Raw genomic sequence first — 26037 nt, forward strand, 5'->3', positions numbered from 1 at the left:
TTCACCAGGAAGTTCACCATGTTAATATAATTCTGCAGCAAAGCTTGAGAATAGATGAACTATATTCTACCTCAGGCTGTTATATAGTACACTGTATACTCAAAAATTTGTTAAAAGGCAGATATCATTGTTATATGGTTTTTATTACAATAATAAAAAAATCAATTTGTTTCATGCTTTGAGATGAACTATGTTTGTGTTTTCCTCTGTGAATAGGAAAAAGAACCTGTGTCGGTGAATGTTTTTTTTCCAATCATATTATGTAACATTGTTTTCTTCTAAAATGGCTTTACTTTGATTTTCTTTTTCTTTTTTTTGACAGATCCTGCCGCAGGTTTATTTGTACAAATAGCACAGGAGGACACCAGGCCCATGCAGACAGAAGCCCAGGGGTGGTACCAGTCCTTCCGTCCTCACACTGGCAGGCAGAAGCCTCTACACTGGAGCCTTTGTGGGGGCCTGGGCACCTTTGGGAGCCTGCGCTGCTGCAGGAGTAGAAGCAGGAGCTGGAGCCGCGGTCGCAGCTATAGCCTGGGCCTTGGTTTGAGCCTTGGCCTTGGCCTTTGGCCGGCAGTGCCTGAGACCTTTGGCAATGCAGGCACGAGCACGTTTCCCTAGCTTGGGGTGAGCGATGTAGGCAAGTCGATTGAGCTTGCGGCTGCCGCCCTTTGGGATCTTGGGCTTGACAAGTGCCTTAATAACCTCAGCATGCGCAGTCATGGCCTTGGCATTGTTGGCCTGCATCTTCTTCAGGCCCTTCTTGTTGTGCTTCTTGGCAAAGCACATGTTCCTCAGGAACTTGGGGTCTACCCTCTTAAGAGATTTGTATCTTTGTGACTGGGGTTTCTTGATGCCATTTCTGTGCCATTTTCATGACTGGTTGTGCGTGGTGTGGTTCTTGGACTTGGCCATATCTGCACCAAAGCCCGCAGCTCTTGATTTTCAAAATAACAAATATTTTCAATATATACATAGTATTTCTTAATGTTATGACAAAAAATCTAAAATAAATGATCAGTTTTCTGTTTAAATAATCCAATCACAAATAACACATATTTTAAATGGATATCAGAGTTTACTTGCTTTGTTAAAAAACATATTTTTAAATATAATCATAGAATTTTCCAACGCTTAAAAAAGCAATGGAGCAAGAGGCAGAAAAAACTAATATGTCTGATTCTTAAACAGCTGACTTTGCTAACTGATTTATTATTTCAATTCTCCAATTAAAACTGATTCTTGAAGCTATGTTTCAAATTATCAATAGAAGTGAAAAATGGCTTCATATTTGCCTACATTTATTTAGTCTAGGATTTGAGTACATAATTCCCTTTTTTAGTCTCATTTAAGCAAGTTACAAATAGATTCCACATAATTATAAACCTGAGAATATGCAGTATAATTTATGTTGAGGTATAGTTCAGGTAAATAGAATAAGGGATTTTTATCAAAAGTCTATGTCCTTATTATTTGGGAGTGTTAAATAAGTTTAAAGGCAGGACTATTTTTCTGAGCCTCTTCTCTTAAATGAGAGACCAGGGGACCACCTTCCCAGTATGGTCCTCCAGAACTGATAGGTAAAGAAATGCACCTCTCTCACAGGTTGGGGATTACTAAAACCTGAGAGATGTGAAAGCCATAAATGAGGACAGTAGGTCTAGAAAGGTAAGAAATAAGACGACTTGCTTTAGAAACCAGAAAGGCAATTATAATCATCATTTGCATTCACCTGGTTCATTCACTGTTCACTGGTACTTAAAGTGCCAAGATCAATGTTTTATTCATCTTAGTAAGTCAAGCTTTTAATAGAGAGCCTCAAATATAGTAGATGCTTAACACGTTTAATTACTTAAATAAAATGTATTTATGAAGACCAAAGAAATGGATTGTGTGAATTTACAATTAAGCACTTATAGATAAGTATATATTAGATATAGATACATACATGTATATACACATGCATTTATATAATTTAAAATTCAGAGTGAAGCTTGTGTTAATCACCAGTCCCTCCTCAACAGGGAGTGAAGACCTGAAGTTTTTGAGGTATATACAAACCTAAAGCTGATCTGGATCTTTCTCTTTTTTATTGTCTTCTGATCTCTTTTTTTACATTCATCCCATTTCAGTCTATACTGCCCCAGTATATCCCCAGCATTAATGCTGATGCTTCTATGGCCAACCTGCTCTCTATTTCTCTTCCTTTTTACTACTGCAAAAACCTATGCAATAATAATTTTAAAAATCCAGCAGTGCAAATTTTCAATAAAATCACAACAGCCAGGCAGCCTGGGTGGCTCAGTAGTTTAGCGCTGCCTTCAGCCCACGGCCTGATCCTGGAGTGCCGGGATCCAGTCCCACGTCAGGCTCCCTGCATGGAACCTGCTTCTCTCTCTGCCTGTGTCTCTGCCTCTCTCTCTCTCTCTCATGAATAAATAAATAAAATATTTTAAAAAATCACAACAGCCTGTCTTTCTGCCTTTTCAAGTGACTTCACAATAACTCTGCCTTATTCTTCATGTTCTAGTAATAACAAGTTGTAATTACCTTCATATCCCATGCTAATTTTAATCTTCATACTCTCATACAGTACTTGCTTGTTAAACCACATTTTCAATCATTACTCAGCTAACCCACTCCTAATTACCCTTCCCCTATAGCCCTCAAAATCTTTCTTAATGAGCACTGTTATTTTAAACTTGGACATGGTTATCAGGTGTTAACTCTTTTTCATGCATAATTCTGATATTGTCTTGATATATACAGATTAATATAATGGCAGATAGATATAGATACAAAAGTTGTTATATATTGATATATATTAGACTTCATATTCTTCTAAAATTTATTTTCAGAATTTTAATCTTTTCATTTGTATATTGATAGCTATATATCCATAGAATACTTTAATGTTGTATAACTTAGATTTTAGAGTTGAAAATTATTCCATAAGTTGTCTTCTTGAAGGCTGAAATTTTCAAGTGTTAGCAGATGATATCCATGAGAGATGAGGTCTGATCTTTGAGTTTATCATTCCCTATCTTGACAAATAGCAGATTATATCATTTTTTATCTCACTGAAATCTCTATTGATAAGTTTTTTACCTTTGGCTTTGAATGGAATGCCTAGGATACAGTTGGTACTAAGTAATCACAGATTAATTAACTAAACAGAAATGACTTTTTTTTTAGTGCCTTCATGTGTTATCCTTCTGTCAAATGAGAACATAGTTTATATAAGCTCAGATTTGGGAGTAAGATAGATCAGAATTCCATTCTAGGCTCCACAAACAGCCATGTGTTCTTGGAATAACTACTTTGATTTATTCTCCTGTCAAATAAGGATATAATATGTTGAAATTATTAAATATTGTGTTCGATACGTATGAAAAACATTTAACATAATGCCCAATAAATTTGTGCATGGGTTAATCCCCCCAAAAGCTCTATGTGCTCAATGAGGGTGGAGTATAGAGGCAAGAAAACTGAGGGTCAAAGAAGTTGACCTAGTTGCAGAGAAAATAAGCAGCAGAGCTGGGATCCAAATCCAGTTAAATGGTGCTTGCAATCTAAAGGAAGTTTCCATTATTACTGTAAGAAACATTATTGGAATTTCCACTTCAGTGTTCTCTTAAAGGATACATGCTGCTGAATTCCAGTTCATTTGTCAGATCTCGTCTCCCCCAAAATCGCTTTAAATCAGAGTTCACATCATTTTTTAGCATTTCACACTCTGCCCAATATGTTTATAATTGGATGGTCTGATAAATGATCCTGCATGAGCCAGCATATGAACATCTCTGACCTTCCTCTGTCATTTCCTATGAAGAATTCCTCTGAAGTGCCTTGTATGTGCCCTCTTTCATAGCAGATATGCATTGATCCAAGCATCCTCAATGTCTAAGCTACCATTTGACTATAAATAAACACTTTTAAAACTTCTTTCATCATTTTATCCAGGTCACTGTTAAGTATCACATTTTAATATAATTATTTCTTTTTAATATCTGCCTTTTTAGCTTGGTAGTGAGCTTCTCAAGGATGAGAACAATTTCTTTATCTTTCTACATGGAGCATCTATTGTGGTGCTTGCCATATAGTTGATGCTCACTAAATATCTAAACTCCACTATAACAATCTCTAATAGTTATGGTTTTATTATTCTTTATTAAGAACCCTAAAGAGCAATACTTGCCATATTTTAATGATCCTGTCCACTTTATGTCTTACTGAGAAATTTTATTGTCCTACCTCAGAAGGGAAACATAAAGAATTCCCAAACAGTTGTTGCAGAAATTGCTTGGATTTCATGCCACATTTCCTTTACTAGGTAAAGGAATAAGCACAGATTCCCTGTATTTTAGTGAAGTCTCAATCATAATAAAACACACTGCTGGGATCCCTGGGTGGCTCAGCGGTTTAGCACCTGCCTTCGGCCCAGGACGTGATCCTGGAGTCCCGAGATCGAGTCCCACATCGAGCTCCCTGCATGGAGCCTGCTTCTCCCTGTGCCTATGTCTCTGTTTCTCTCTCTCTCTCTTTCTCTCTCTCTCTCTCTCTGTATCTCTCATGAATAAATAAGTAAAATCTTTTTTAAAAAAAACCGCACTGCTTTCTTAAGAATGCCTCTTTTGGAATTTTTAGTCTTCAGGGGCAAGATAGGGTAGGTTGGAGACAAATAGTGTACACGTACTCAACAAGAGAGAGACATAAACTTCCAGTTATCAATAAATAAATTCTGAGGATGTAATGTATGACATGGTGACTATAGTTAACAATACCGTATTATATATTTGAAAATTGCTAAGAGAGTAAATTTTAAAAGTTCTCATCACAAAACATTTGTAACTATGTGACGTGATGGATATTAACTAAACTTATTGTGGTAATTATTTTGCAGTGGATACATATACCAAATCATTATGCCATATACCTTAAACTAGTACAGTGCTGCATGCCAGTTTTATCTCAGTAAAACTAGAAAGAAAGAAAAAGAAGAGACAAGGGCTTTTTATAGCAGTGTTTGGAAGCTATTATGAAGAGCTGTGGATATAATATATCACAACTTTTTAAAAATCTTTTCTGTTGTTCCTGGAATAATTTATACCCCTTTATCATACCACAGTCTTTATCTTCTATTACCTCCTCTGACAACCCAAGAAATAATTTCCTTAATCGTGTAATGGTATGCTACTGAACATTTATAAAAGGAAAAAAAAAATGAGTGGAAACATTTTATTTTAAAAAATGGTACAGACCACATGTAATTAATTAAAGTGTCCTTCATCTTATTTTGCTAGGACTTGCTATACTCAACAAATACTGGCCCTCTGAGTCCTGCAAAGAAAAATATACTAAATTAGTTATAAAATTTAAAGGCTAAGCACAGGGCAGCCCGGGTGGCTCAGCGATTTAGCGCCACCTTCAGCCCAGGGCATGAATCCTGGAGACCCAGGGTGGAGTCCCATGTTAGGCTCCCTGCATGGAGCCTCCTTCTCCCTCCGCCTGTGTCTCTGCCTCTCTCTGTGTGTGTCTCTCATGAATAAATAAATAAAATCTTAAAAAAAAAGAAAGTGCATACTAATTTATAAAAAAAAATAAAGGCTAAGCACATATAAAATTGAATATCCTAATTAAATAAAATTTAGGACAAAATTAATGGCACCTTTTTTTCTGGTAGATTGAGAGTTAATAACAAGATAGAAATTGCCTATATGAACATAATAATAATTCACTGTTGTAGAACTCAATACACATAAATGTCTCCCCCAGTAGCTTCAAACTGTATAAAGTTTTTTTTTTAGTCTATCCCTTCCATTCCCCACTATATACATTTTAATCCTTTAGTAGAAATTTGGTTTAATTAAATATTTTGTTAATACATATTAGTGGAAAAAAATGGATATAAGATCAGGGGGTTTTGTTTGTTTTAGACTATCTCTTGAGTGTGGGTGCTTTAATCATGTGGCAGAACCAGGTTCTGTGCCTTTTCACATATTTGTCTGGCCCCGTCCTCCCCCAGCTTAACCACTAAGCCACCCAGGCATCCCTTCTCCCCCAGCTTAATGGAAAAACCCATCTACTGTTCTTTTTCCTTCATTCTTTCAGCCTCTCCCCATCTTTACTCCTGGAAGACAGAAAGTCTTCATGTATAAGAATATATCAAAATTATCCTTTGAGAGATTGATATTAATAAAAGGATAGTCAGTTTACTTTATTGATGTTCCACTTAAATATTCAGGATACCTGGACATCTTCTTAGAGATAAATGAGCTTTGGCTACAGGGAAACTGAACTTACTTAGGTGGGAAGAAGCAAAAAAAATGAAAAAGGTGACAGATAAGAGAGCTTCCAGTGCCCTGAAAAAGCGAAACTAGCTCAGAGAAGTGACCTTGGGAAGACACATGAATTTTTTTTTGCACTATCCTGGACTCTCTGTGTATTTCTAAGTAGCTCCACATAAGATTAGGTCCATTCTGAAAATGGGCTGAGTTGATAAGTTTTTCCAGCTATTGCCAATATATATAATCAGCACAACTTCACTCGTAAGTCTATGGGCCAGGGTGTTACTTGCCCACAACAGATAATGAAAAGGGAAAAGTCAAGACTTCAACATAGGGTCTGTCTGAATTCCAAGTTTGCATATTTCCTCTCTGTATCTTGCTGAAAGTTTTATTTAGAAGGTAAAAAAAAAAAAAAAAAAAAAAAAAAAAGTCAGAAGCAGAGAAAATAAGGGACAAAAGTAGCGCTCAGAGCTAATTTGAGCTTTTCCCTAATGAGCAGATCAAGGTAGCATTCAAAGTTAGAGCCTGTTTGAGGGAGAAGGAAGAGCAGAGAGGCAAAGATCAGAATGAAAACCTAGTACTCTAAGACAGGGGAGATAACACAAAGTTGAAAAGACCTTAAAGTCAAACTTCTCTTTTGAATTTTCCTAAATTACAGCTGTCCCTTAGTCCCTCCCCTCCCAAATCCAATAGAATCTATCCCAAGTAACTACCCTAATTCAGCCTAGCCTACCCTCTAATCTCCCTCCCTGGATTCTGCCTAAAGTAAGGTTTCAGCCCAAATAGTTGTAATTCCTCCCAACAGCAGTGGTGATTTTATACACTGTGACTGAGGGAAGCCTTTCAGCATAATAAAGAGCTCAGCTCATAAACTGGTTTATGCTTTTAAAAAACAAACACACAAACTGGCTTATGATGATACAAATAACCCCTTATGCAAGCATTGCTCCCAAAAGCACAGATTATTTTAGACTTTGAGGTTGTTACAGAAAGCAAGTTTGATTTACCCTATTTCAATTATATTTGCTTAATGCCTTCCAATTTAAGAGATTTACAGAATCTAGGAAATCAATAAGCAATAAAAAATATCTACTGATCATGGTGAACATGACAAAGCAAACAAAGAGATGTCTACATTATCCAAAAAGAAGCTACTCCTCAAAAGAGGGTGTTTTTTTTTGGGGGGGGGTGCCCTTCTAGAAAAAAGTTTAAATTCAGAAAAGTAGAAATTCAGTATTAAATAACAGACGTTCAGGGATCCCTGGGTGGCGCAGCGGTTTAGCGCCTGCCTTTGGCCCAGGGCGCGATCCTGGAGACCCAAGATCGAATCCCACGTCGGGCCCCTGGTGCATGGAGCCTGCTTCTCCCTCTGCCTATGTCTCTGCCTCTCTCTCTCTCTGTTACTATCATAAATAAATAAATTAATTAATTAAATAACAGACGTCCAGATATCCCATTGCAGAGATCCTTCTCTCATCTTTAATTGGAACTTTCAAAGTCTGGATCATCTTCTTAGTATCAGTAATTTATTTAAAAATATATATTAAATATCTGCAGTGTGACATCAACATATTGAGAGACTTGGCAAATAAAAAATCTATCTATCTATCTATCTATCTATCTATCTATCTATATGCATAAAAATTGTATTCTTCAAAGACTAAGATAAGTAAAAATAAAACATGATATTTGATCATCTAAAGAAAAGAATTCTATCTTCTCTATCACAGTTTCTCATAATTTCTGAAAACTACTTAAGTATATCTTCCACTGCATCTAATGTTTGTCCTTGATTAAATATAAAACTAAGAATAATGGCTTTTATAATAAGAATCATAACCTTTAAATAATTAAACAAGTTAAAAACCAGCAGAGTTTTTGTTAGATAATATCCTCATAATCCAAACAGATATTTCTCCTTTTGCACCACATGCCAATGGTTCTTAGAAAATAAAGCATTACCTTCTAGCCTCTGCAAGGCAATATTAAGTTTTCTCAATAAAATCTAGCCTTGGGTTTCATTAGTTTCTTGTTGGTAGCTGAAATTGTACAAGGGATGAGATCCCAGGAAAGTAGTGCAGAACAAGAAAAGACAAGAGCGAGGCAAACTGGATTCAATCGATATTTGAGGAAGTGGCACAATTTAACTGATATAATAGTTCAGGTGACATAAGCAAAATTATTTCTCCTGTATTCATTTCTTTGGGATGAGTAGCCCCCTAAACTTTAAAAGTCTCAAAGTCTCCTCCACTATTAAAAAAAAAAAAAAAAAAAAGTGGAGTAGCTGGTGGCAGAGCTGGAATAAAGGAGCTAGCGGTTTAGGAAGCAATTGCCATCACACTCAAAGCTGTGATCCTGATTGGAGGTCTCAAAAGAGGACTCTCTTCAGACCTTTGTCTTTTGAGATCCCCAAACCCCTGTTTCCAGTGGTGGGGGTCCCAATGACACAGTACCACATTGAGGCCTCTGCCCAGGTCTCTGTGATGCAAGAGATTCTGCTCATTGTCTTCTACCACCCTGATGAACCTCTCACCCAATTTCTAGCGGCTGTCCATTAGGAGTTTAACCTTCCAGTAAGATACCTGCAGGAATTTGCACCCCTCAGCACAAGAGGTAGTCTCTACCATTCCTAGGACCAGATCCTGGCTGGGGTCCTGAGGCCTTCTTGGTGCTCAATGCTGATGTCTGCTCTGACTTCCCCTTGAGTGATGTGTTGGATGCCTACAGACACCAGCCTCACTCTTTCTTGCTCCCTGGCACCACAGCTAATGGGACATAATCCCTCAACTATAGCTGCATCGTAGAGAATCCACAGACACACAAGGTCCTACACTATGTGGAGAAATCCAGCATTGTTAGTGACATCATCAACTGTGGTATGTATCTCTTCTCTCTGGGAGCCCTGAAGCCCCTTGGGGATTTCTTCCAATGTAACCAGCAGGATGGGCAACTGGGGGACTCTTCAGGTCTGTGGCCAGGAGCGGGCACCATCTACCTGGAACAGGATGTGTTCTAGTCCCTGGTCCAGCAGGGCCAGATCTAGCCATGCCTCACTGATGGTATCTGGAGTCAGATCAAGTCCACAGGCTCAGCCCTCTATGCCTCCTGCCTCTACCTGGGCCAGCACCCGCTCACTTACCCAGAACAACCGGCCAAGCACACCCCAGGGGGTCCATAAATCTGAGGAAATGTTTACATCCACCCAATAGCTAAGGTGGCTCCCTCAGCTGTGCTGGGCCCTAATGTCTCCACTGGGGAGGAGATGACCATAAGCAAGGGTGTGTAGCTCCAAGAGAGTGCTATTCTCCACAAAGCCATGCTACAGGAGCACACATGTGTTCCACATACCACTATGGGCTAGGGGAGCACTGTAGAGTGTTAGGCCCATGTGGAGGTACCCCGATGACCCCAATCCCAACAACCTGCAAGTGCACATGAACAGGGAGAGCCTCTTCAAGGGTGGGAAGCTGCTGTCTGCCATCACCATCCTAGGCTGTTGTGTCCGGATCCCTATTGAGGTGCTTAGCCTGAACTGGATTGTTCTGTCACACAAGGAGCTAAGCAGCAGCTTCACCAACCAGATTATCCTCTGAGGGGGACTACCAGAAGGCACCTCTCCAAGTCCTTCTCACTCCTCTTGAGACTACTGCCTGCATGGCTCACCTGGGTCCAAAAGGAACAGAGGAAGCCAGGCAGGATCTTCACATGCCAGGAGCAATGTGAGTGGCCAGGACACTCCTGGCCTCCCTCTCCACTCCCCAGGGAACCTTGTTGGGGCGGGGGGGGATGTTGTCATTTTGACCTCCTATAGTAGGATTTAAAATAAAGCAATGAGAAATATTTATATAAGAATTTTCTACAGTGCAGCTCAGCACTTTGGATTAAAGCAAAAACACAGCCATTCCCTATTCTTTTTTTTTTTTCTCTTTAAATACAAAACTTATGGTTCTGCCATATGCTTTCCCCTTTTCCAAGAATGGATGTTTTCTGCTTTTCATCCATTCCTAATCAATCTTCAAACAGACTAAATCCAATGATTATAACACAAGAGTGGGAGCAGAGGACTAATACAGGAAACAAAGGTTTAACAATGTGCTATTTTCACAAAGAAGTGCTAAGTCTCTCTTCAATTCATCCTACTTGGGAACAAACAGAAAATGACTCTAAACATTTGGGTTTGGTGTTTTGTTTTGTTTTCTATCTTTCCTTCTCATTTTCTCTGGAAAGTACCTTCCACTTGTTTCCAGGTACACATTAGTTTACACCACTGACAAAGCAAAAAGAACAGCCTTGAACCCCCAATAAAACAAAGTTCTGCTCTTATCACTTTCCTGTACCATGTAATTTTTCTTTAACTTATGCAATATGTATCATAAGTAAGATCTGCTATCTTTGTATAGTTTGTACACACCCGCATGAAGTCGTTCCTACGTAAGACAATGCATAAGGCTATGAAAGTGACTAGGAAAGAAAGCAGTTATTCCATGCAGGGGACAGACAAAAGATAAACGAGTGGACTGAAAGTCCTCTATAAGCTCCATCCAGCTCTGTGCTGCAGGTTTCAGAGCACAAAGCAACATTGCACAGCACAAGCACTGGGCCCAGAGCCTCTGACTCTAATTAATAAAAGAAAAGTCTTCCAAGGTAAGAAGTTCCTTAGCCCAGCCACATTGACTAACTCACAAACTGCTTATGATCCTTTTGGGATTATCTTCCAGGATCCAGTAACAGATGGCTCAGAAAGTAAGAAGTTTCTCTAGGAATGGGGTGCTGATAATAGCGCAGCACACACAAGTCAGTTAACAAACTGATCCTGATGAACAGCAGTTTGAAAATTTCAGCCACTATGACAAATGTCAAATGATGGAAATTCCCTTTAGAAATGACTTAAAACACTGTGTCTTAAAATATCAGAAAGCCCAAGATTACTCTCCACAATGTCATAATGCTCTGCCTTCTACCAGTATAAGCACCAGTGTTTATAACCCATATCAAGGAGGAAAAATCAGATCTTATTTCCACTTTTTCCAACATGCTGATATTTCCTATGCAAAGTGATTAAGGAGATGTTATTAAAGCCCCCACACATACAATGATAAATATCTCCAAGACATTTTGTGATCCCCAAATCCAAGTGTGGATAGCTTCTACAACATATACCAGTAAGGTAGTAAATTATAACTGAACAATTTAAGTGACTTAAATCCTTAATGATTATATAAAAAGAAGACTAGAGTATTATATAAAACTTTACAAATACATTCTGCCACCAAATAATCTCTACCCACATTACATTACATCATTGCCTGGTAACATTAACCATGAACTTATATATATTTTTGATTTCTATAAAAACCAACAAAGCTGTGGCAATAAACGTGTTGCTTGCCCTTATTATCAAATCATTCATTTCAGGGCAGTGAGTCTTGTTTGAGAGAGCATATTCATAAGCAAAAATTCTCTGCATGATGCATTGAATAAGGCAATGAGCATTTTAATCCTATTTCTGATGAATTCTCATGTCAATAGGTTAAGATATTAACATTTACTACTGTGGAAGCATCTACCATGTGCCATATGCTTCAGGAAGTTTCAACTGCTCATTCATGAGTATAGAAATGTTTGTGAGAGCTTGTGAAAAATGAAAATTCCTAGGCCCCATTCCCATGAATCTGACTTAGTAGATGGGACTAAGCCAGGAAGTATTCCAAAAGTCCCTAGATAATTACAATGCAGCACAGATCTGAAATCCTGACAATTATGATTTTAAAATGGTATAAAAGTGTTTTAAAAGCAGCAGGGCATAAAAATAAAATTAAAATAAAATAAAAGCAACAGATGTTTACAATCTTAGGCAGACAGAGGTAAAAAAAAAAAAAAAAAAAAAAAAAGACTGATAGTTTAATAAGGGACTTGGTTGTTTAAATCTTGGTTCCTTTGACCTGCAGGCAGGGACTCAAGCCCAAGGATTCAGACTTCGTATGAGATTCAGTTTTCTGAAGAAACTCTTGGGAAATCACTGACTTTTCTGTTCTTAACAATGGGTGAACTTGACATGAATCTCTCCTATCTGTAGAGAGGAGCTGAGCAAGAAAAGAGTCAGCCACTGATAACATTTGATACTTTTCACTCTGTGGGTCAATGACCAGAAGTGCTGCAACTGCATTTTCAGAGATGGAAAAGTTGAGTGAGAAAGTAATTGCAGAAACACTTGGCTCATCTTGCATTATTGACTGGAGACTGGGGGCTCCAGAACAAAAGGCAGTAGGCCTGGCAGCCCGCATAGAAGCAGAGAGGCAGTGGTATGAACCACAGACCAAGGAGAATCTGATTCTCCATAGCTGATCCAGAGCAAGCAAAAACTGCCTAGAGTTAGAGCCAAAGTTCTGGCCTTCTAATTAATTAAAACTAACTATCAAATCACAAATATCAACCTTGTCAGCTGTGCATGAAGACAAACTTATTTTCCCCCAGCATCCTTCCTACTTAGTCCACAAGGGTACAGGGAAGAGGTAGATGATATCTCTATTTAAATCATATTATTTAAGTCATTCTGTACTTCATTAATAAAACTGTGCAGCAAGATCCTCCACTGTCATCAATAATACTATTAAGGCTCATCAATGTGTTTGGTAAAGGCATTTGAGAAATAAAACCAGCAACCAATGTTTTGAAGCCACTAGAATACAAAATAAATAAATAAATAAGACAAAACAGAAGACACTAAGAGACTCCAAACCTACTTAACTACTAGTAATCTTGTTTGGAATGTTACATGTTTCACAAACTTGGCCTCAGGTTTGTTCAAATCGCTCTTTCTTGAACTTCTGCAGTAAAATGTGCATCAGTGATCCACATTGTCCTCATTGACCTGTTGTTGCTCAGCACTTTCTTCAACCATACCCACAGCAAAACCCAGCACCTCCATCTATCTTACTGGACTGGGAGCCCTGCCACACCTCCCAACCCTTCATTCTGTCCAGTACAGTACTGACTTTTAATGCAAGTTGAAAAGCATCTCAATGATCTAATAGATGGAGGAGAGCTCTTTTCACTCTTATGGAGCTCCTAGTCTCCTAAGCGTGCCATCAAGTGTGGCAGTGCTGCAGACCTCACCCTTTAGATCTATAATTTAACTAACAGAGTGCTAGTAAAAAAAACCAGAAAGCACTCAATTGGGATTCATAGGCTTTTAAGCTCTGAAACTGTTATATTCCCTGGCAACTTTAATGTTCCAAATGCATCTCTTCAGTGTCAGTCCAGCCCTCCAACAGGAAAAAGCACAAACAGGGAAAAAGGGGAAAATACTGAGATATTTCTCTTTAAAATGAACGTCAGTGGAGATCTACATATTTAATAGCTGTGGGATTATGCCATGTTTCAGATGCCTTGGTAGCAGTGGGTTGACAATGGCAGGGATGGGGATGTGCAGTCCCTGTCTTTGTGTCACAAACAAACAACAAGCTGATAAACACATAGTCATGAAGAGTGATAAGCCCTCTGATGAGAAAAAGAAAACAATGTTATAAGTAATAAGAACAATCTGCTTAGAATGGTCTCTCTGGGGAGTGGACATTCAGGGTAAGCTGTGCTAAATTGATAAACCGTAGGGAGTGAGGGAAAGAGTATTCCAAGCCAAGTGAACAGCATGTGGAAAAGCCCTGGATGAGTAACAGCTTGATACATTTCGGGAACTGAAATAAATGGCAAGCATGGCTGGAATATAATGTGCAAATAGAAAGACAGGAGCTGCCGTGGGTGAGTTGGAAAAGAGCCATTTAGGGCTTACAGGACTCTGGATTTTATTTGAGCCACAATGGGAGCCACTGAAGGATTTTAGGAAGAAGAATGACATATCCTGAGCTCCAATTTTTTAAAAGATGTATTTATTTATTTTAGAGACTGCATGCATGCAGAGGGAAGGGGCAGAGGGAGAGGGAGAGGGAGTCTTATCAGACTCCACACTCAGCATGGAGCCCTCCACACAGGGCTCACTCTCACAACCCCGAGATCACAACCTGAGCTGAAACCAAGAGCAAAGTGCAGCCAACTGTGCCACCAACTAGCCTCCTGAGTTTCATTTTTAAAGTTCATACTGCTGACTATGTGGAGAAAGCAAAAATAAAAGCAAGAGAGAAATACTGTAGGCAGATAAATATGGCAAATAAAGTGATATGACAGAAATGGAAAGAGAGAGAAAGAGATAGGTAAGTAGACAGAGAAATGTAATTACAAGTAAAATCTCCTCCCAGAAAAATCTCTTCATGAAGACAGGAAAGAAAGAAAACACTTTTGTTATTGAATAAGCATTAATGTGATGCACATTACAGGCAACTTGCTAAGAGAATGCAGATGCAATGGAATCTCACTCTTTTAAAGAGCTGAGCAGACACAACCTATTCCATACATGTTCTCAACATTAGCAATGAGTGGTCTTCAGTAAGAAGCCTTGACAGCACCATTTGTCACACAGTTCATCCTACATTCACCTGGTAACTAGGGTGGCCATACATGTTTGCTAATTGGCTTTATCCAAAGGAAAAATAAATTCATATCATCAGGAAAGAGATAGCTTTGCAACTTGTGGTGAGGCACTGCCAAATTAGATGCCTACTCTCCCCCAGACAATGGAAGACAGGGACAATAGCTCCTGTGATGTTTACATTTCAAAGACATGGCTCCCAAGTCTTTGAGAAAGACATTTCTGGATCATATCTGTAAAGAGATTATCTGTTAAAAAGATTTATGTACATTTCAAAGAGACAGAATTTATAAGTTTTCTAAAGTAAATGCTCTCAGAGGTGGGCAGGGGGTAGTTAGTCTCTTCCTTTATTTTCAACAGATAATTAAGCTTATTTTTAATTTGTTTTGGCCCTTACAAGTGATGGATAGATAGAGAGCTAGATAAACAGATTTGAGATTAATGTATTTGGGATAGATGTGAGGACCGAAGAGGGAGGAGAAACTAAGATGACCAGAAGTTTGAGCACTTACATCAGGTATACTGAAAAGAAAGTCTCTATGTTCTAAAACACATAAAATGCACATCTGCAGTTTGAAGTGGCTGTCCCATGTGAATGTGATGAAAAACTCAAGTAGATGCAGCATCTTCAGGAGACTAATTTCATAAAGTTGCCTCCAACAGCATTCAACACCCAAGAACCAAAGTGCTCAGCTCAGCAATTATGCAGGCAGCCAGCTCCCCAAAAGAGCAGCCACATATCTGTAATTTGGACATGTCCTCGGGACTATCACTAAAACAGGCAAGGGACTTGTTCCAGTTATTAAGGGATTTTCTCTCAGCAACAAACTCAGTCTTCTGTCCTCTGCTTGGATAGGCTGAGTGAGACTTGGTGGGCTCCACTGCTCCTTTAGCCTGTCCCTGAGTGCTGTAAGGTTTTATTCAACTGAAGCGTTTGGGTGGGTGGGAGCAGTTCAGAATAATATGCTCCTTAATAAGAGACACTTTTACCTTTTCTTGAGCTCAGCCTCAGCTCTAATGATGGCAATTATAAGAGTAGTCATCTTGGTTAACACTTAGTGACTGCTTATTATGCTGTACATGCTAAATAGCTTAGCTCATTTAATCTCTTTTATGGTGCAATGAGGCAAAAACCCATTTTGTAGATGAAGAAAGTGAAGCACTGATTGGTGAAATAGTCAGTATGCAGCTAGGATTTAAAGTCAAGTCTCCCTCTGACAGACTGTCTGGGGCTGTTTAGTGTTCCTGGCCACAGCAGATAAGTTTGTTACCTGTGGCCTGGGAATTTCTGTAGATCCTGTGCTTCCTGTGCTCTGTGGAGTTAGAGCCTCAGTGCTTTCCTGTCTCCTGTGTGAGAATGAAGTCTACATGGATGGAAAGTATGTCTTGTACACTATGGTTTCCCTGGAGCCTAGTACTATACCTGGTACCTAGCAGACACTCAATAAATACTTTATAAATGAATTAATTATACCTTTTTAAATGTTGGCTTCATAGTTACTTATCTCAGCATTTTAAATATTTTATTATTTCCACATATAACTATGCCAATTCAAACTTCAAAAGAATAACTTGAGACTATATGATAGGATTATAGGAGAAAGGAACTATAGAAAGCTAAACAAGATTTTTAAATTATGTTTAAGATTATCATCTACCATGTTTCATCTAAAGAAATCTCATGCCTTTGGCATTCTCCCAGTTGTATTCCCAGTGAAGACAGTGTTAAGAGTATACTATGATGTTTAAAATGTAGAGTGTCTGAGATATGGAAAGGCCACTTTCCAAACTCCTCAGAGTTGGATAGTGACAGAACAGAGCAGGAAAGGCAGCGTGTGTGGTGGCTAGAGCCTAGAGTTTGGGGGCTAATAGATTTGGTTGAAATCCTGGCTCTCTTCCTCCTACTGCTAGTGTGACCTCAGTTATTAAGCTCCTCTGTGCCTCAGTTTCACCAGCTCTACCTAACAGAATCTATCCCATATGATTGTTGATAAGGTGAGTTAACATATGTAAAGCCATTAGAACACCATATCTGGCACATAAACATGCTTATTATTACTTTTACCTAGAAGATGTAACAAAAGAGCTCATTAACTTCAGTAATGTAGCAGTTGTGTGACCTCAAGATGGTTTCTTAAGCTGAGCCTGTTTATTCATCTATAAAATATATATGATTAATTCATACCTTGAAGCAAAATTGGGAGTCCTTTATAATTTTATTTCTATAAAGTTATAAATGAGAATCCTACCTTTTAGGAGGTGCTAAATAAGCAGCAGGTATTATTAGTAAAGATGAACTTCTCAGCTAGCTGAGAAGAACTTATGGAAGCTCAAAAGTCAGATTCAGTCACTACACACAGGGATATAGCCAGGCTGAAGCTAGGTCTGAGGGGAAGATGCAGAAATAGGCAGGGTAGTCAAGCACACAGTGGAATAAAGCTACAAAAAGGGAATGTGTAAATGAGGAGGGCAGAAACTCAAACTGACCCCTCTCTAAACTACTCCCCTAAAGCACTAACAGTAGACAAGAGCTAAGGAAGAGAATCCTGCAAAGCAGACTGAAAGAAGAGATAAGAGGAAAACCAAGGACATATGGTAGCAACTGAATAGGAAAGAAGAAAGGGGTTGAAGAGAAAGGACTTATCCTAGTCAAGGTGGTCAACACCCAAGAAGTTAGGAGGATAAATCCTGATGAGCATCCATCCACTGGAGAACACCTACCAATCAGGACTGGCTACATAATTTGCAGGGCTCACTGCAAAATGAATATGCAAGCAAGCCAGGGGCAGCGAAGTCTATCTCCTTTCCATGACCCAATACATGTTGGACCAGGGATCCCCAAAGAAATGCATTCTCCATGTGAGGATGAGCTGTGTACCTAGATGGGGGTTAGCAAAAGGCCCCTGACATATCATCCCACCCTCCACCCCAACTGAGCATGGTGCTGCCTGCAGGAGGAGAATAGCTGACATCTTACCCTCCCCCATCCTCCCAACCCCATGCTCATGGCCAGGTGACCACTGGGTTGGAGGGCAATAGCAAATGCAGGCCCTCTTCTCCAAAACAACCAACCTAATTGCCCTCTGGGGCAGAGTGACCTCAGTCTCTGTGCAGGGTGGTGGAGCCAGCTAATGAGAACACCTCTCAGGGAGACAGAAAGTCTGGAAGGCAACCTCACACAAGAGTTGAGGCTCCAAGTCCCCAAAGGATACATACAAAGCACCCATTCAAAGGCAAAATTATTAAGAATTTCAACATAGCCACCACAGATCGTCAAATTTCAAATCTGGGTGCCATGTGCAACCTGCCCTCGTCTCACACCCAAGAGGCCTGCCCACAATTGGGAGGTGGCTGTCAAAGTATTAGGTAGTCATTGAAGAGGGAGCAAGAAGTACTAAGTTAGCATAGTTGACTGGTTTAAAGAAAGTTTGCTAGGAAGAAGATGTCAGAGCAGTAAGAAGAAAATAAATTTTTAGATTACGGAGGCAGGATGGGAAAGGACCCAAAAGTCAGGTCAGGTGTTGGCTTCAGTTACAAAGGCAGGGGTCATTAGTGTCTAAGGGGAAATAAAGAGGGCCTTAAGAGTTGCGGGAGAGGAAGATGGGAACAGAACCAACAACATTTATCTCTGATCAAGACACTCAAATATGACCAACACTGAAGTACTGGCAGTCAAAAAATAGCATTAAAGAAAAGCATCAGTGGAGAAGATGGTCCCCGACATGACTATCTAATATACTCACTTGGACCAAAGTCCCACAGAGATTTGGCCTGATTTAATTGGTCAATTAAGAACATTATGTCCATGACAGATTTTATTTCTGCTGATTTGCTTTCCTCAACGTTCTATTCATAAAAGCAGTTTTAATCTTTTCCTAATAAATTTCCCTGCACATAACAGTACCACCTGCCAACTTTTGAATGCAGTTCTTATTTTAATGGGGTAGACACTTTTTCCATGCCCTAACTTTAAATTGAACACTGTTTACTGCTTTGTTTAGAGGCAGCAAATTATAGTGGAGACTGGGTATACAGGGAAATCAAATGTCAGCTACTAAATGATCACAAGTTTCTTTTAAACGTTACCACTTGTCTTAATGGAATAACCGGAGAGTCAATATAATGGGCCAATCCCTAAATTCCATCGTTCTGCTCCAATAAACATAAAACTCTGACAGTGACAGCACTCCTCTGACACTCTGCATGCAGTCACAGGAAATACTGCTTATTGATGCTACTACTTAGGAACCTTGGAAAGAAAGAATACGTCAGTGCTTCTGTCTGTCTCTCTCTCTCTCTCTCACTCTTTCCACCTCTCCCTCTTCCCTCTTTTTCTCTCCTGTGCTGTCTTTGCTTCCTTCTTTCTTGTTTTGTTTTTCTCACTCTTTCTCTGACACTCTGAAGGTTCAGTGCAGTTTAGCAAACCCAAAATTTATCACTATTTTGAGTTGTCCCTTAGTTTGTCCTCTAAGATCACTTAAATTTAAAAAATAAATTTTTTCAATGTGAATAGAAACAAAGGTAATTATTTGTACAAGCAAGTAGTCACTTAGTAGTCATAATAACAAAGTATTTGTAAAAGCTGGTTCCTTTGTCTCAAACAGTGAAAATGTAACAGGTTCTTGTTTGATAATCTTTTTTCCTTTTACAGTTTAGATCTCCTTTTCTTCAAAATGCATGGTACATTAGTACATCAAAATTTTAGATAATTTTTTGAATCCTCAATTTTTGAAAACCTCACAATCTATGAAAATGTGGAGTTGCTCTTCATTCCCAGTCCTGAATTAAGCATCTACAACCTAAATATACAAATCCATTCAGAGTCCCTCTTTTCCTATAATTTAGTTAACTTTTTAGAGACAAAAAACCAATCTGTTGACACTAGAATTTTCATTCCTGAGAAATTCTCATATATATATATATGTATATACATTTTGCATATATATTCAAGTTCTTTTTCAGATAATGACTTGATTTGTATAAGGAGGGAAGACAGAACTGTGAATAAATATAAATATCATTATTTTTTCAAGCTCTAAAAGTAATACCCACTGAACTCTGTATTTATCCATACTTCTGCCTGCCCCACTTATACAAATAAAAATCCTGAAAAATTACTATCTTAAAATGTTTGCACAATGTTGGGTATATGTGTCTATGCATATACACAATATCACATGTGTATATATATATATATACACATATTTATGCATATTAGGTATATATATACAAATGTAGATAGAGAATAGAATAGAGATATAGTTAGGTCTCCATAATGATTAATAAAGCTATAAAACCAGGAAGCCTTGGTGGCTCAGTGGTTGAGTGTCTGCCTTTGGCTCAAGTCATGTTCCCAGGATCCTGGGATCAAGTCCCACTTCAGGCTCCCCATGGGGAGCCTGCTTCTCCCTCTGCCTATGTCTCTGCCTCTCTTTCTGTGTCTCTCATGAATAAATAAACTCTTAAAAAATATAAAGCTATAAAGCCAAGTGCATTTAAAGGGAAAATTGAATTAAGCAGTACTACTAATATATAGGAATTTCCTGAATGCCTATGGTGTGTTACCAGTATGGAAGTATACTGGAACTATCTTGTAATTTATGCTGATGTTGCTTTTCTCATTGCTGCTTTTGAAAAGCCCATGTAAAGCCTGATTTCTCCATACATATTTCACCTATGGGAACAGAAGAGAAGAATTTTCCAAATTGCAAATTTTCCATACATGCACTAATCTCTTCCTAAAGGCCCAATTTACTAGTAATTCAGTATTAACATTGGAATGGACATGAAAAAGCATAGCTGGAGCAAAACAATGACCATACCTTACTTAGCCAGTTAAATCCTCAGCAGCAATAAAGATAACACAGAACTCAAAAACAGAAAAATCTTCAATCAGCACTGGGAACAAAAAAATGAAAGAGGCAAAGTGGTTTAAAATAACCTCATAACTGAAAAACCAGAAATCTAAAGACTTTCGCCTTACTCTTTCCTTCATTTTCTCAATTCTGCCCTACCGAAAGCTAAATAAACTTAATTTCATACCTGGGTTTCCTCTTAGACTATTGTTTTTGAATCTAGTTGAATTCAAATGAATGCCAATTATATATCCAAGACTGACTCTTATTCCAAGGAGGGAAAAGCGATCAGCAAATGCAATTGCACTTTCATGCTGAAGTTGTACATCCAAGTAACTGCTATTTGCAATAACCACAGAAAAGCCTATTTTCTTGATTATAGCTGTTAGTAAATGAAAACATATTTACACTTCACAAATATGTTAGGAGTTTCACAAGTCTTAAATTTCAGAGAATAATATCAAATTATCCATTTACTAATTAGCATTTGAAAAGCTATTTGCATTTGCTTGCTACTGACAAATATTTAGTTATACAAATATATAGTTATTACATATACAACAGGAAAATTTAAATATCTAAATTTCTATATGCATAGTTGTCTCTATAGTTAATCTAGAATTTATGACTCCAACATAGACTCACAAAAATATTCATGCATCCACTGATTGTCACTGGAGGTTATAGCCTAACACAGACAATATAGACAAATATACTAAGAAATTAAAATACATCAGAAACAAAAAGTGCTATGAAGAAAATTAACATGAAGTCATATGAGAACAGCTGGATGGTTAATTTTGCTGTATGGCAAACAGAACTTCACCTAACCTCACTGAAGAATGTAGAAGGATATGACTAATCAACTGCCAAGATTGATGTCAGAGGCAACCACAGAAGGTACTGCTAAAGAATTACATAAAACAGAACATCAGGATGACTTATAATGTAAATACTAACAATGTAAATACTAGCATGAATTGAATATCTGCCAACCAACTGTAGGATAATGTATAACGACTATAGCTTGAATAAGAAGAGCTGAAAATCAATTACTGTTTTGTAGCCACTTGCTGGCTATCTGTATGCACTCAGGATAATTTGTTCCTACACCACAACAAAATCAGTTAATTCTCTATTTATGAATTGGCATGTTCATTTGGGTCTTGAATTCTTCCTTTTTTTCCCCCTCTCAACAGGAGGTTAAGGAAGGTCTCTCTGAAGAGCTGACATATAATATGATATCTGAAAATCATGCAGATGATAACCAAATCTCAGGAGATCATTTCAGAGAGAGAAGAGTCAGTTGAAAACAATTACTTTGAAAAATAATAACCGTCACCAATGAAATGATATCTCCTTTATCTTTGACTTTTGACTGCAATATTTTGTGTATTTAGTGTTGAAGGAGAATAATTCAGGCTGATGAAAGTAAGGCATTCTTTTTTTAAATTTCCCACAGCAGTCCACATAACTTATTCATAAGGAAAGCTTCCCTTGTGTAACTCTGGATTTTATGGTAAAATAGGTTGTCATACCCCATAATGACCTCCTCCTTGGTTCTGATTGAGTTAACTTTTCTTAAGCACCCATGCACAATGAAATAAAATATGTATAATAATACACATAATACATATATAAAACATACAATACAGATACAGATAAATAATACAATACATAACGTAATAACTATCTTCATATCCTCATAGTATAGCACAAGACCTTGACCATAAAATATGTTCAATAAGTGTATATTGAATAAATAGGTTAATTAATGACTGATTTCTGTGAGCAAAGTGTCCCAGTATTTTTTTCCACATTCTAGAGCAATCCCACAATACGCAAGACAAGGATATCTGAAAATTAAGATCTCTAAACTGTGTCCATTATGATGGGTAAAATGCACAGACATGAGTACCAATAGTTCTCAAAGAAAGCTAATCATAGGGATGGGCAACTGGGTGATGGGCATGAAAGAAGGCAAGTGATATAATGAGCGCTGGGTGTTATATGCAACCGATGAATCACTGAGTTCTACCTCTGAAACTGATAACACACTATACATTAACTGAGTTTAAATAAAATTTTCAAAAGTAAAATTTAAAAAAAAAGAAAGCTAATCATTCAAATCACCTTAAGAGCTTATTTTTTGTAATATCAGGAGACCCTGATTCAATAGATCTGATATGGGGTCACAGAAGTGGTATTATCAAGTTTAATTACCACAATTCTATGTGGTATGAATGCAGGGCCACTGAGAGGACCTCTTAGCGTGAATAGCTCCTCAAAGATTCCTCATTTCCAGATAATCTACCATTTGAGGCAGTCTTCTCTTTAAAGTGCAACATGTAAGTCTAAGAGAAGGATGTATATTAAATCATTAAAAACTTCATATGTGCTAAAGATATAGAGAGAGGGAGAGAGAGATTCTAGAGCTTTGTTCTGTAAGGTAGTTCAGTTATTTGGTAAGAGTTTGATCTTCTTTAAAAAAAAAGAGTTTGATCTTCTTGATACTTGCCTTTAAAGTTTTTTAAGGTAGGTGCAGAGAAGTATTTAGTCTAAGATTAATTTTTCCTCACTACTTAAGCAATGCTCTTCTGAATATTCCACCCTATGCACCATGAGATATAGTTTTCCACTCTGGCTGGTGGGAACATAATCTCTTCCCAGCTTTTTGTGATCTCTGTATACTGCTCCTTTTTGGACAATTCTTTCCCCAACCTCAGATAGTTTCTTCACATGCTGAAGACATGCAGGATGCCATCTATGAATCACTGGAGCTCTCTCTCTGCAATGCTCTTCATTCTCCAGTATTAGCACCTGAGAATTCTAGTTACCCTGGGCTTCCCTTAACTTCGATATTTGTCTCCTCAACTCAAAAAGACAGTTGGACTCCACCTGGTTCTCTACTTCTGCAGAGCGGCCTAGAAGCCCTATCTAGGCAGAAAGCTAGGGTAACCGTAGAAGTCACCACATTTGTTTCCCTTCTTTTAGGAACCACTGTCCTTCCTTGCCTGATAGCCAACTGTTGTTTCATATATTTCATTGAGCTTTTTAGTTCTTTCAGTTCTTTAAATTGGTTCTGTTGCTGCATCTTGGCTAGATACAGAAGTTTGTGATTTTTTTTTTCAATATTCCACTTTGGCAGAGTGGTGGGGGACAGTATTAGAGGTTTCCACTTGGCTTTACTTAATATGATAGCTTGATCACCACCAACCCCAGGTGGACTCAGTGTAAGGTTTTCTTCAACTGCCAAATATGTCAATCCCAGTTGAGCATTCAAGTATGGAGTAATGACCATAGTGAGGTCACAGACCCAAAGGACCCACTGTAGATTAGATATTGTTAAGAACCCTATTATTTCCTGCCTCCCTGCCCCTCACTTTTTCACCTCTCTAGTAGGTGAGCCATGGTGACATTTTAAAGTCTCCTGTGTTCAACAGCCCTAGAAATGTCTGGGTATTCCCCTTTCCTCACTGTATAATTATCTGAGAAAATAACCGTATGAACGGGTATTCCCCTTTCCTCACTGTAAAATTATCTGAGAAAATAACCATATGAACCTTTTGGGAAGAAGTGGGAAAATCATTATAGTATATATCTCATAATGTTGCAGGTTCTACATCCCGGAGACTGACCACCTCTACAGTCAATGGGTATTGGGTCTAAATATTGTCTCTTGTCTGTAACATTGCAAGACCATGTAATTGTATTGAGCTGACCATTCTTGGCTTCCTGTTCTTGCTTTCTTTCATTTGTTCATTTAATTTTTATTTATTTTTGACCAATAAAAATTGTAGGTGTTAAAAAACTTAATATGAATTACTTTAGTAGATTATATTAAAGAGCTCAAGGGGTACCTGGGTGGCTCAGAGGTTGAGCGTCTGCCTTTGGTTCAGGTCATAATCCCAATGTCCTGGGATCAAGTCGTGCATCGGGTCTTCCCACGGAGAGCCTGCTTCTCTCTCTGCCTATGTCTCTCCGTTTCTGTGTGTGTCTCTCTCTCATGAATAAATTTTTAAAATCTTAAAAAAAAAAGAAGGATCTTGGGAAAACTGGAAGGGTGACAAAAGGCTGCAAAGGAAACCCAGAAAGAATAAAAGGAAAGCACAAACAAATGCAGACAAGAAAACAATTTACCAGAATCCAGGATAGCCCTCAATTTTTTCTCTTTGATGTTTAAGCTAAATAGTGAAAATCTAAAGAGAATAGAATGACCAAACCAGTGGAGATTGCTGATTTGCTCTATCTTACCATACTCAAATATTCATTCATGCATCAGATACTATCTACAAATTGACCAAAGCATAGCAGAGGGTGAGTGAAGCTGTAAATGTTGATAATTCTGTTTCGTCAAAAGTACCGAATTTCATTTACCATGCTCATTTAGAGAAGAATGCCATCTCAAAGCTGCATCAGTCACACTAAGGAAGAAGCTAATGTTCATTCAGACTGAGAAGATACCTGAAGAAAGATTGATAAATGCTGCTTTATTAGGATTCTCTTTAAAATTCATTTCTTCTTCATCAGTGATTCACTGCTTTTTTTAAATTTTTATCCTGATTCTTAGGTTATCTCAATAAGCATTTGAAGAACTTTCACTCAGTAATAAAAGGAAATAATGTCTGAAACCACTTCTCTTAAATCATTGTTGATGCTTGAAATTGTACTGAAGCAGTTCTCTTTAGCCTCCCTACCTTGTAAAGAAGGTATTTCATACTGAACATGCAATAAAATCACAAGGGACACTTTAAATTTTGTGTACCTCAGTTTCCCATTCCCTTTCTGCAAACTGATAATAAAAATATATTCTACTTAATAATTGTTTTTATACTCAGACTGTGAAGGCAACTTAGAGAACACCTAATTCAGTCCTTCTATTTTGCAGATAAGTAAGGTAAATTCATGAAAAATGTAATTTTGCAGGTAAATAATGAAGTCGAATTCATAAAATGAATTGTCCAAGGTCACATACCAAGTTGGAGGCAGAGTAAAGGTGATATTAATGGCAAAGCCATACTCAATTCAAGATACTTTCTTATCTCTAGAATTAAATTTATATATTTTAAGCCATTTACTGCATACTAATAACTGCAAAGCAATACTGAGAACAGAGCCATATTTTAACAGAGCAGTGAGGCGAGTGATTGCATTCAGTTTCAAGGTAATGGCTTTTGTTTTTACTAAATGATGATAGGACTTGCATGTTAGAAAATAGAAGAGCAGTTAAAAAATACGTTTATCAAATTAATTGCCAATATATACATATGGCATAACAGTTTTGGTGGTGGTATATTTTTAGTTTGAATGGCAATTGTCTAAGCCGTGTTTTGGTGTACTTTTATTTTCAAAGGCCCTATTTTTAAAAAATTATGTTTATGATAGAACTTCATATTAGTTTTAGCCATAAAGTTCT

The 26037-nt window shown here is 37.9% G+C and overlaps 2 pseudogenes; one reads left to right on the forward strand and one right to left on the reverse strand.

Annotated features, from left to right (window-relative positions):
* Nucleotides 1-323: 323 nt before the first annotated feature.
* Nucleotides 324-925, reverse strand: LOC112658577 (60S ribosomal protein L29-like; annotated as a pseudogene).
* A 7415-nt stretch (nucleotides 926-8340) lies between these two features.
* The window catches only part of LOC112658308 (mannose-1-phosphate guanyltransferase alpha-like), an 85574-nt pseudogene continuing 67877 nt past the window's right edge, over nucleotides 8341-26037 (forward strand).

The sequence above is a fragment of the Canis lupus genome, chromosome 12, assembly GCF_003254725.2.
Source record: "Canis lupus dingo isolate Sandy chromosome 12, ASM325472v2, whole genome shotgun sequence".
NCBI lineage: Eukaryota > Metazoa > Chordata > Mammalia > Carnivora > Canidae > Canis > Canis lupus.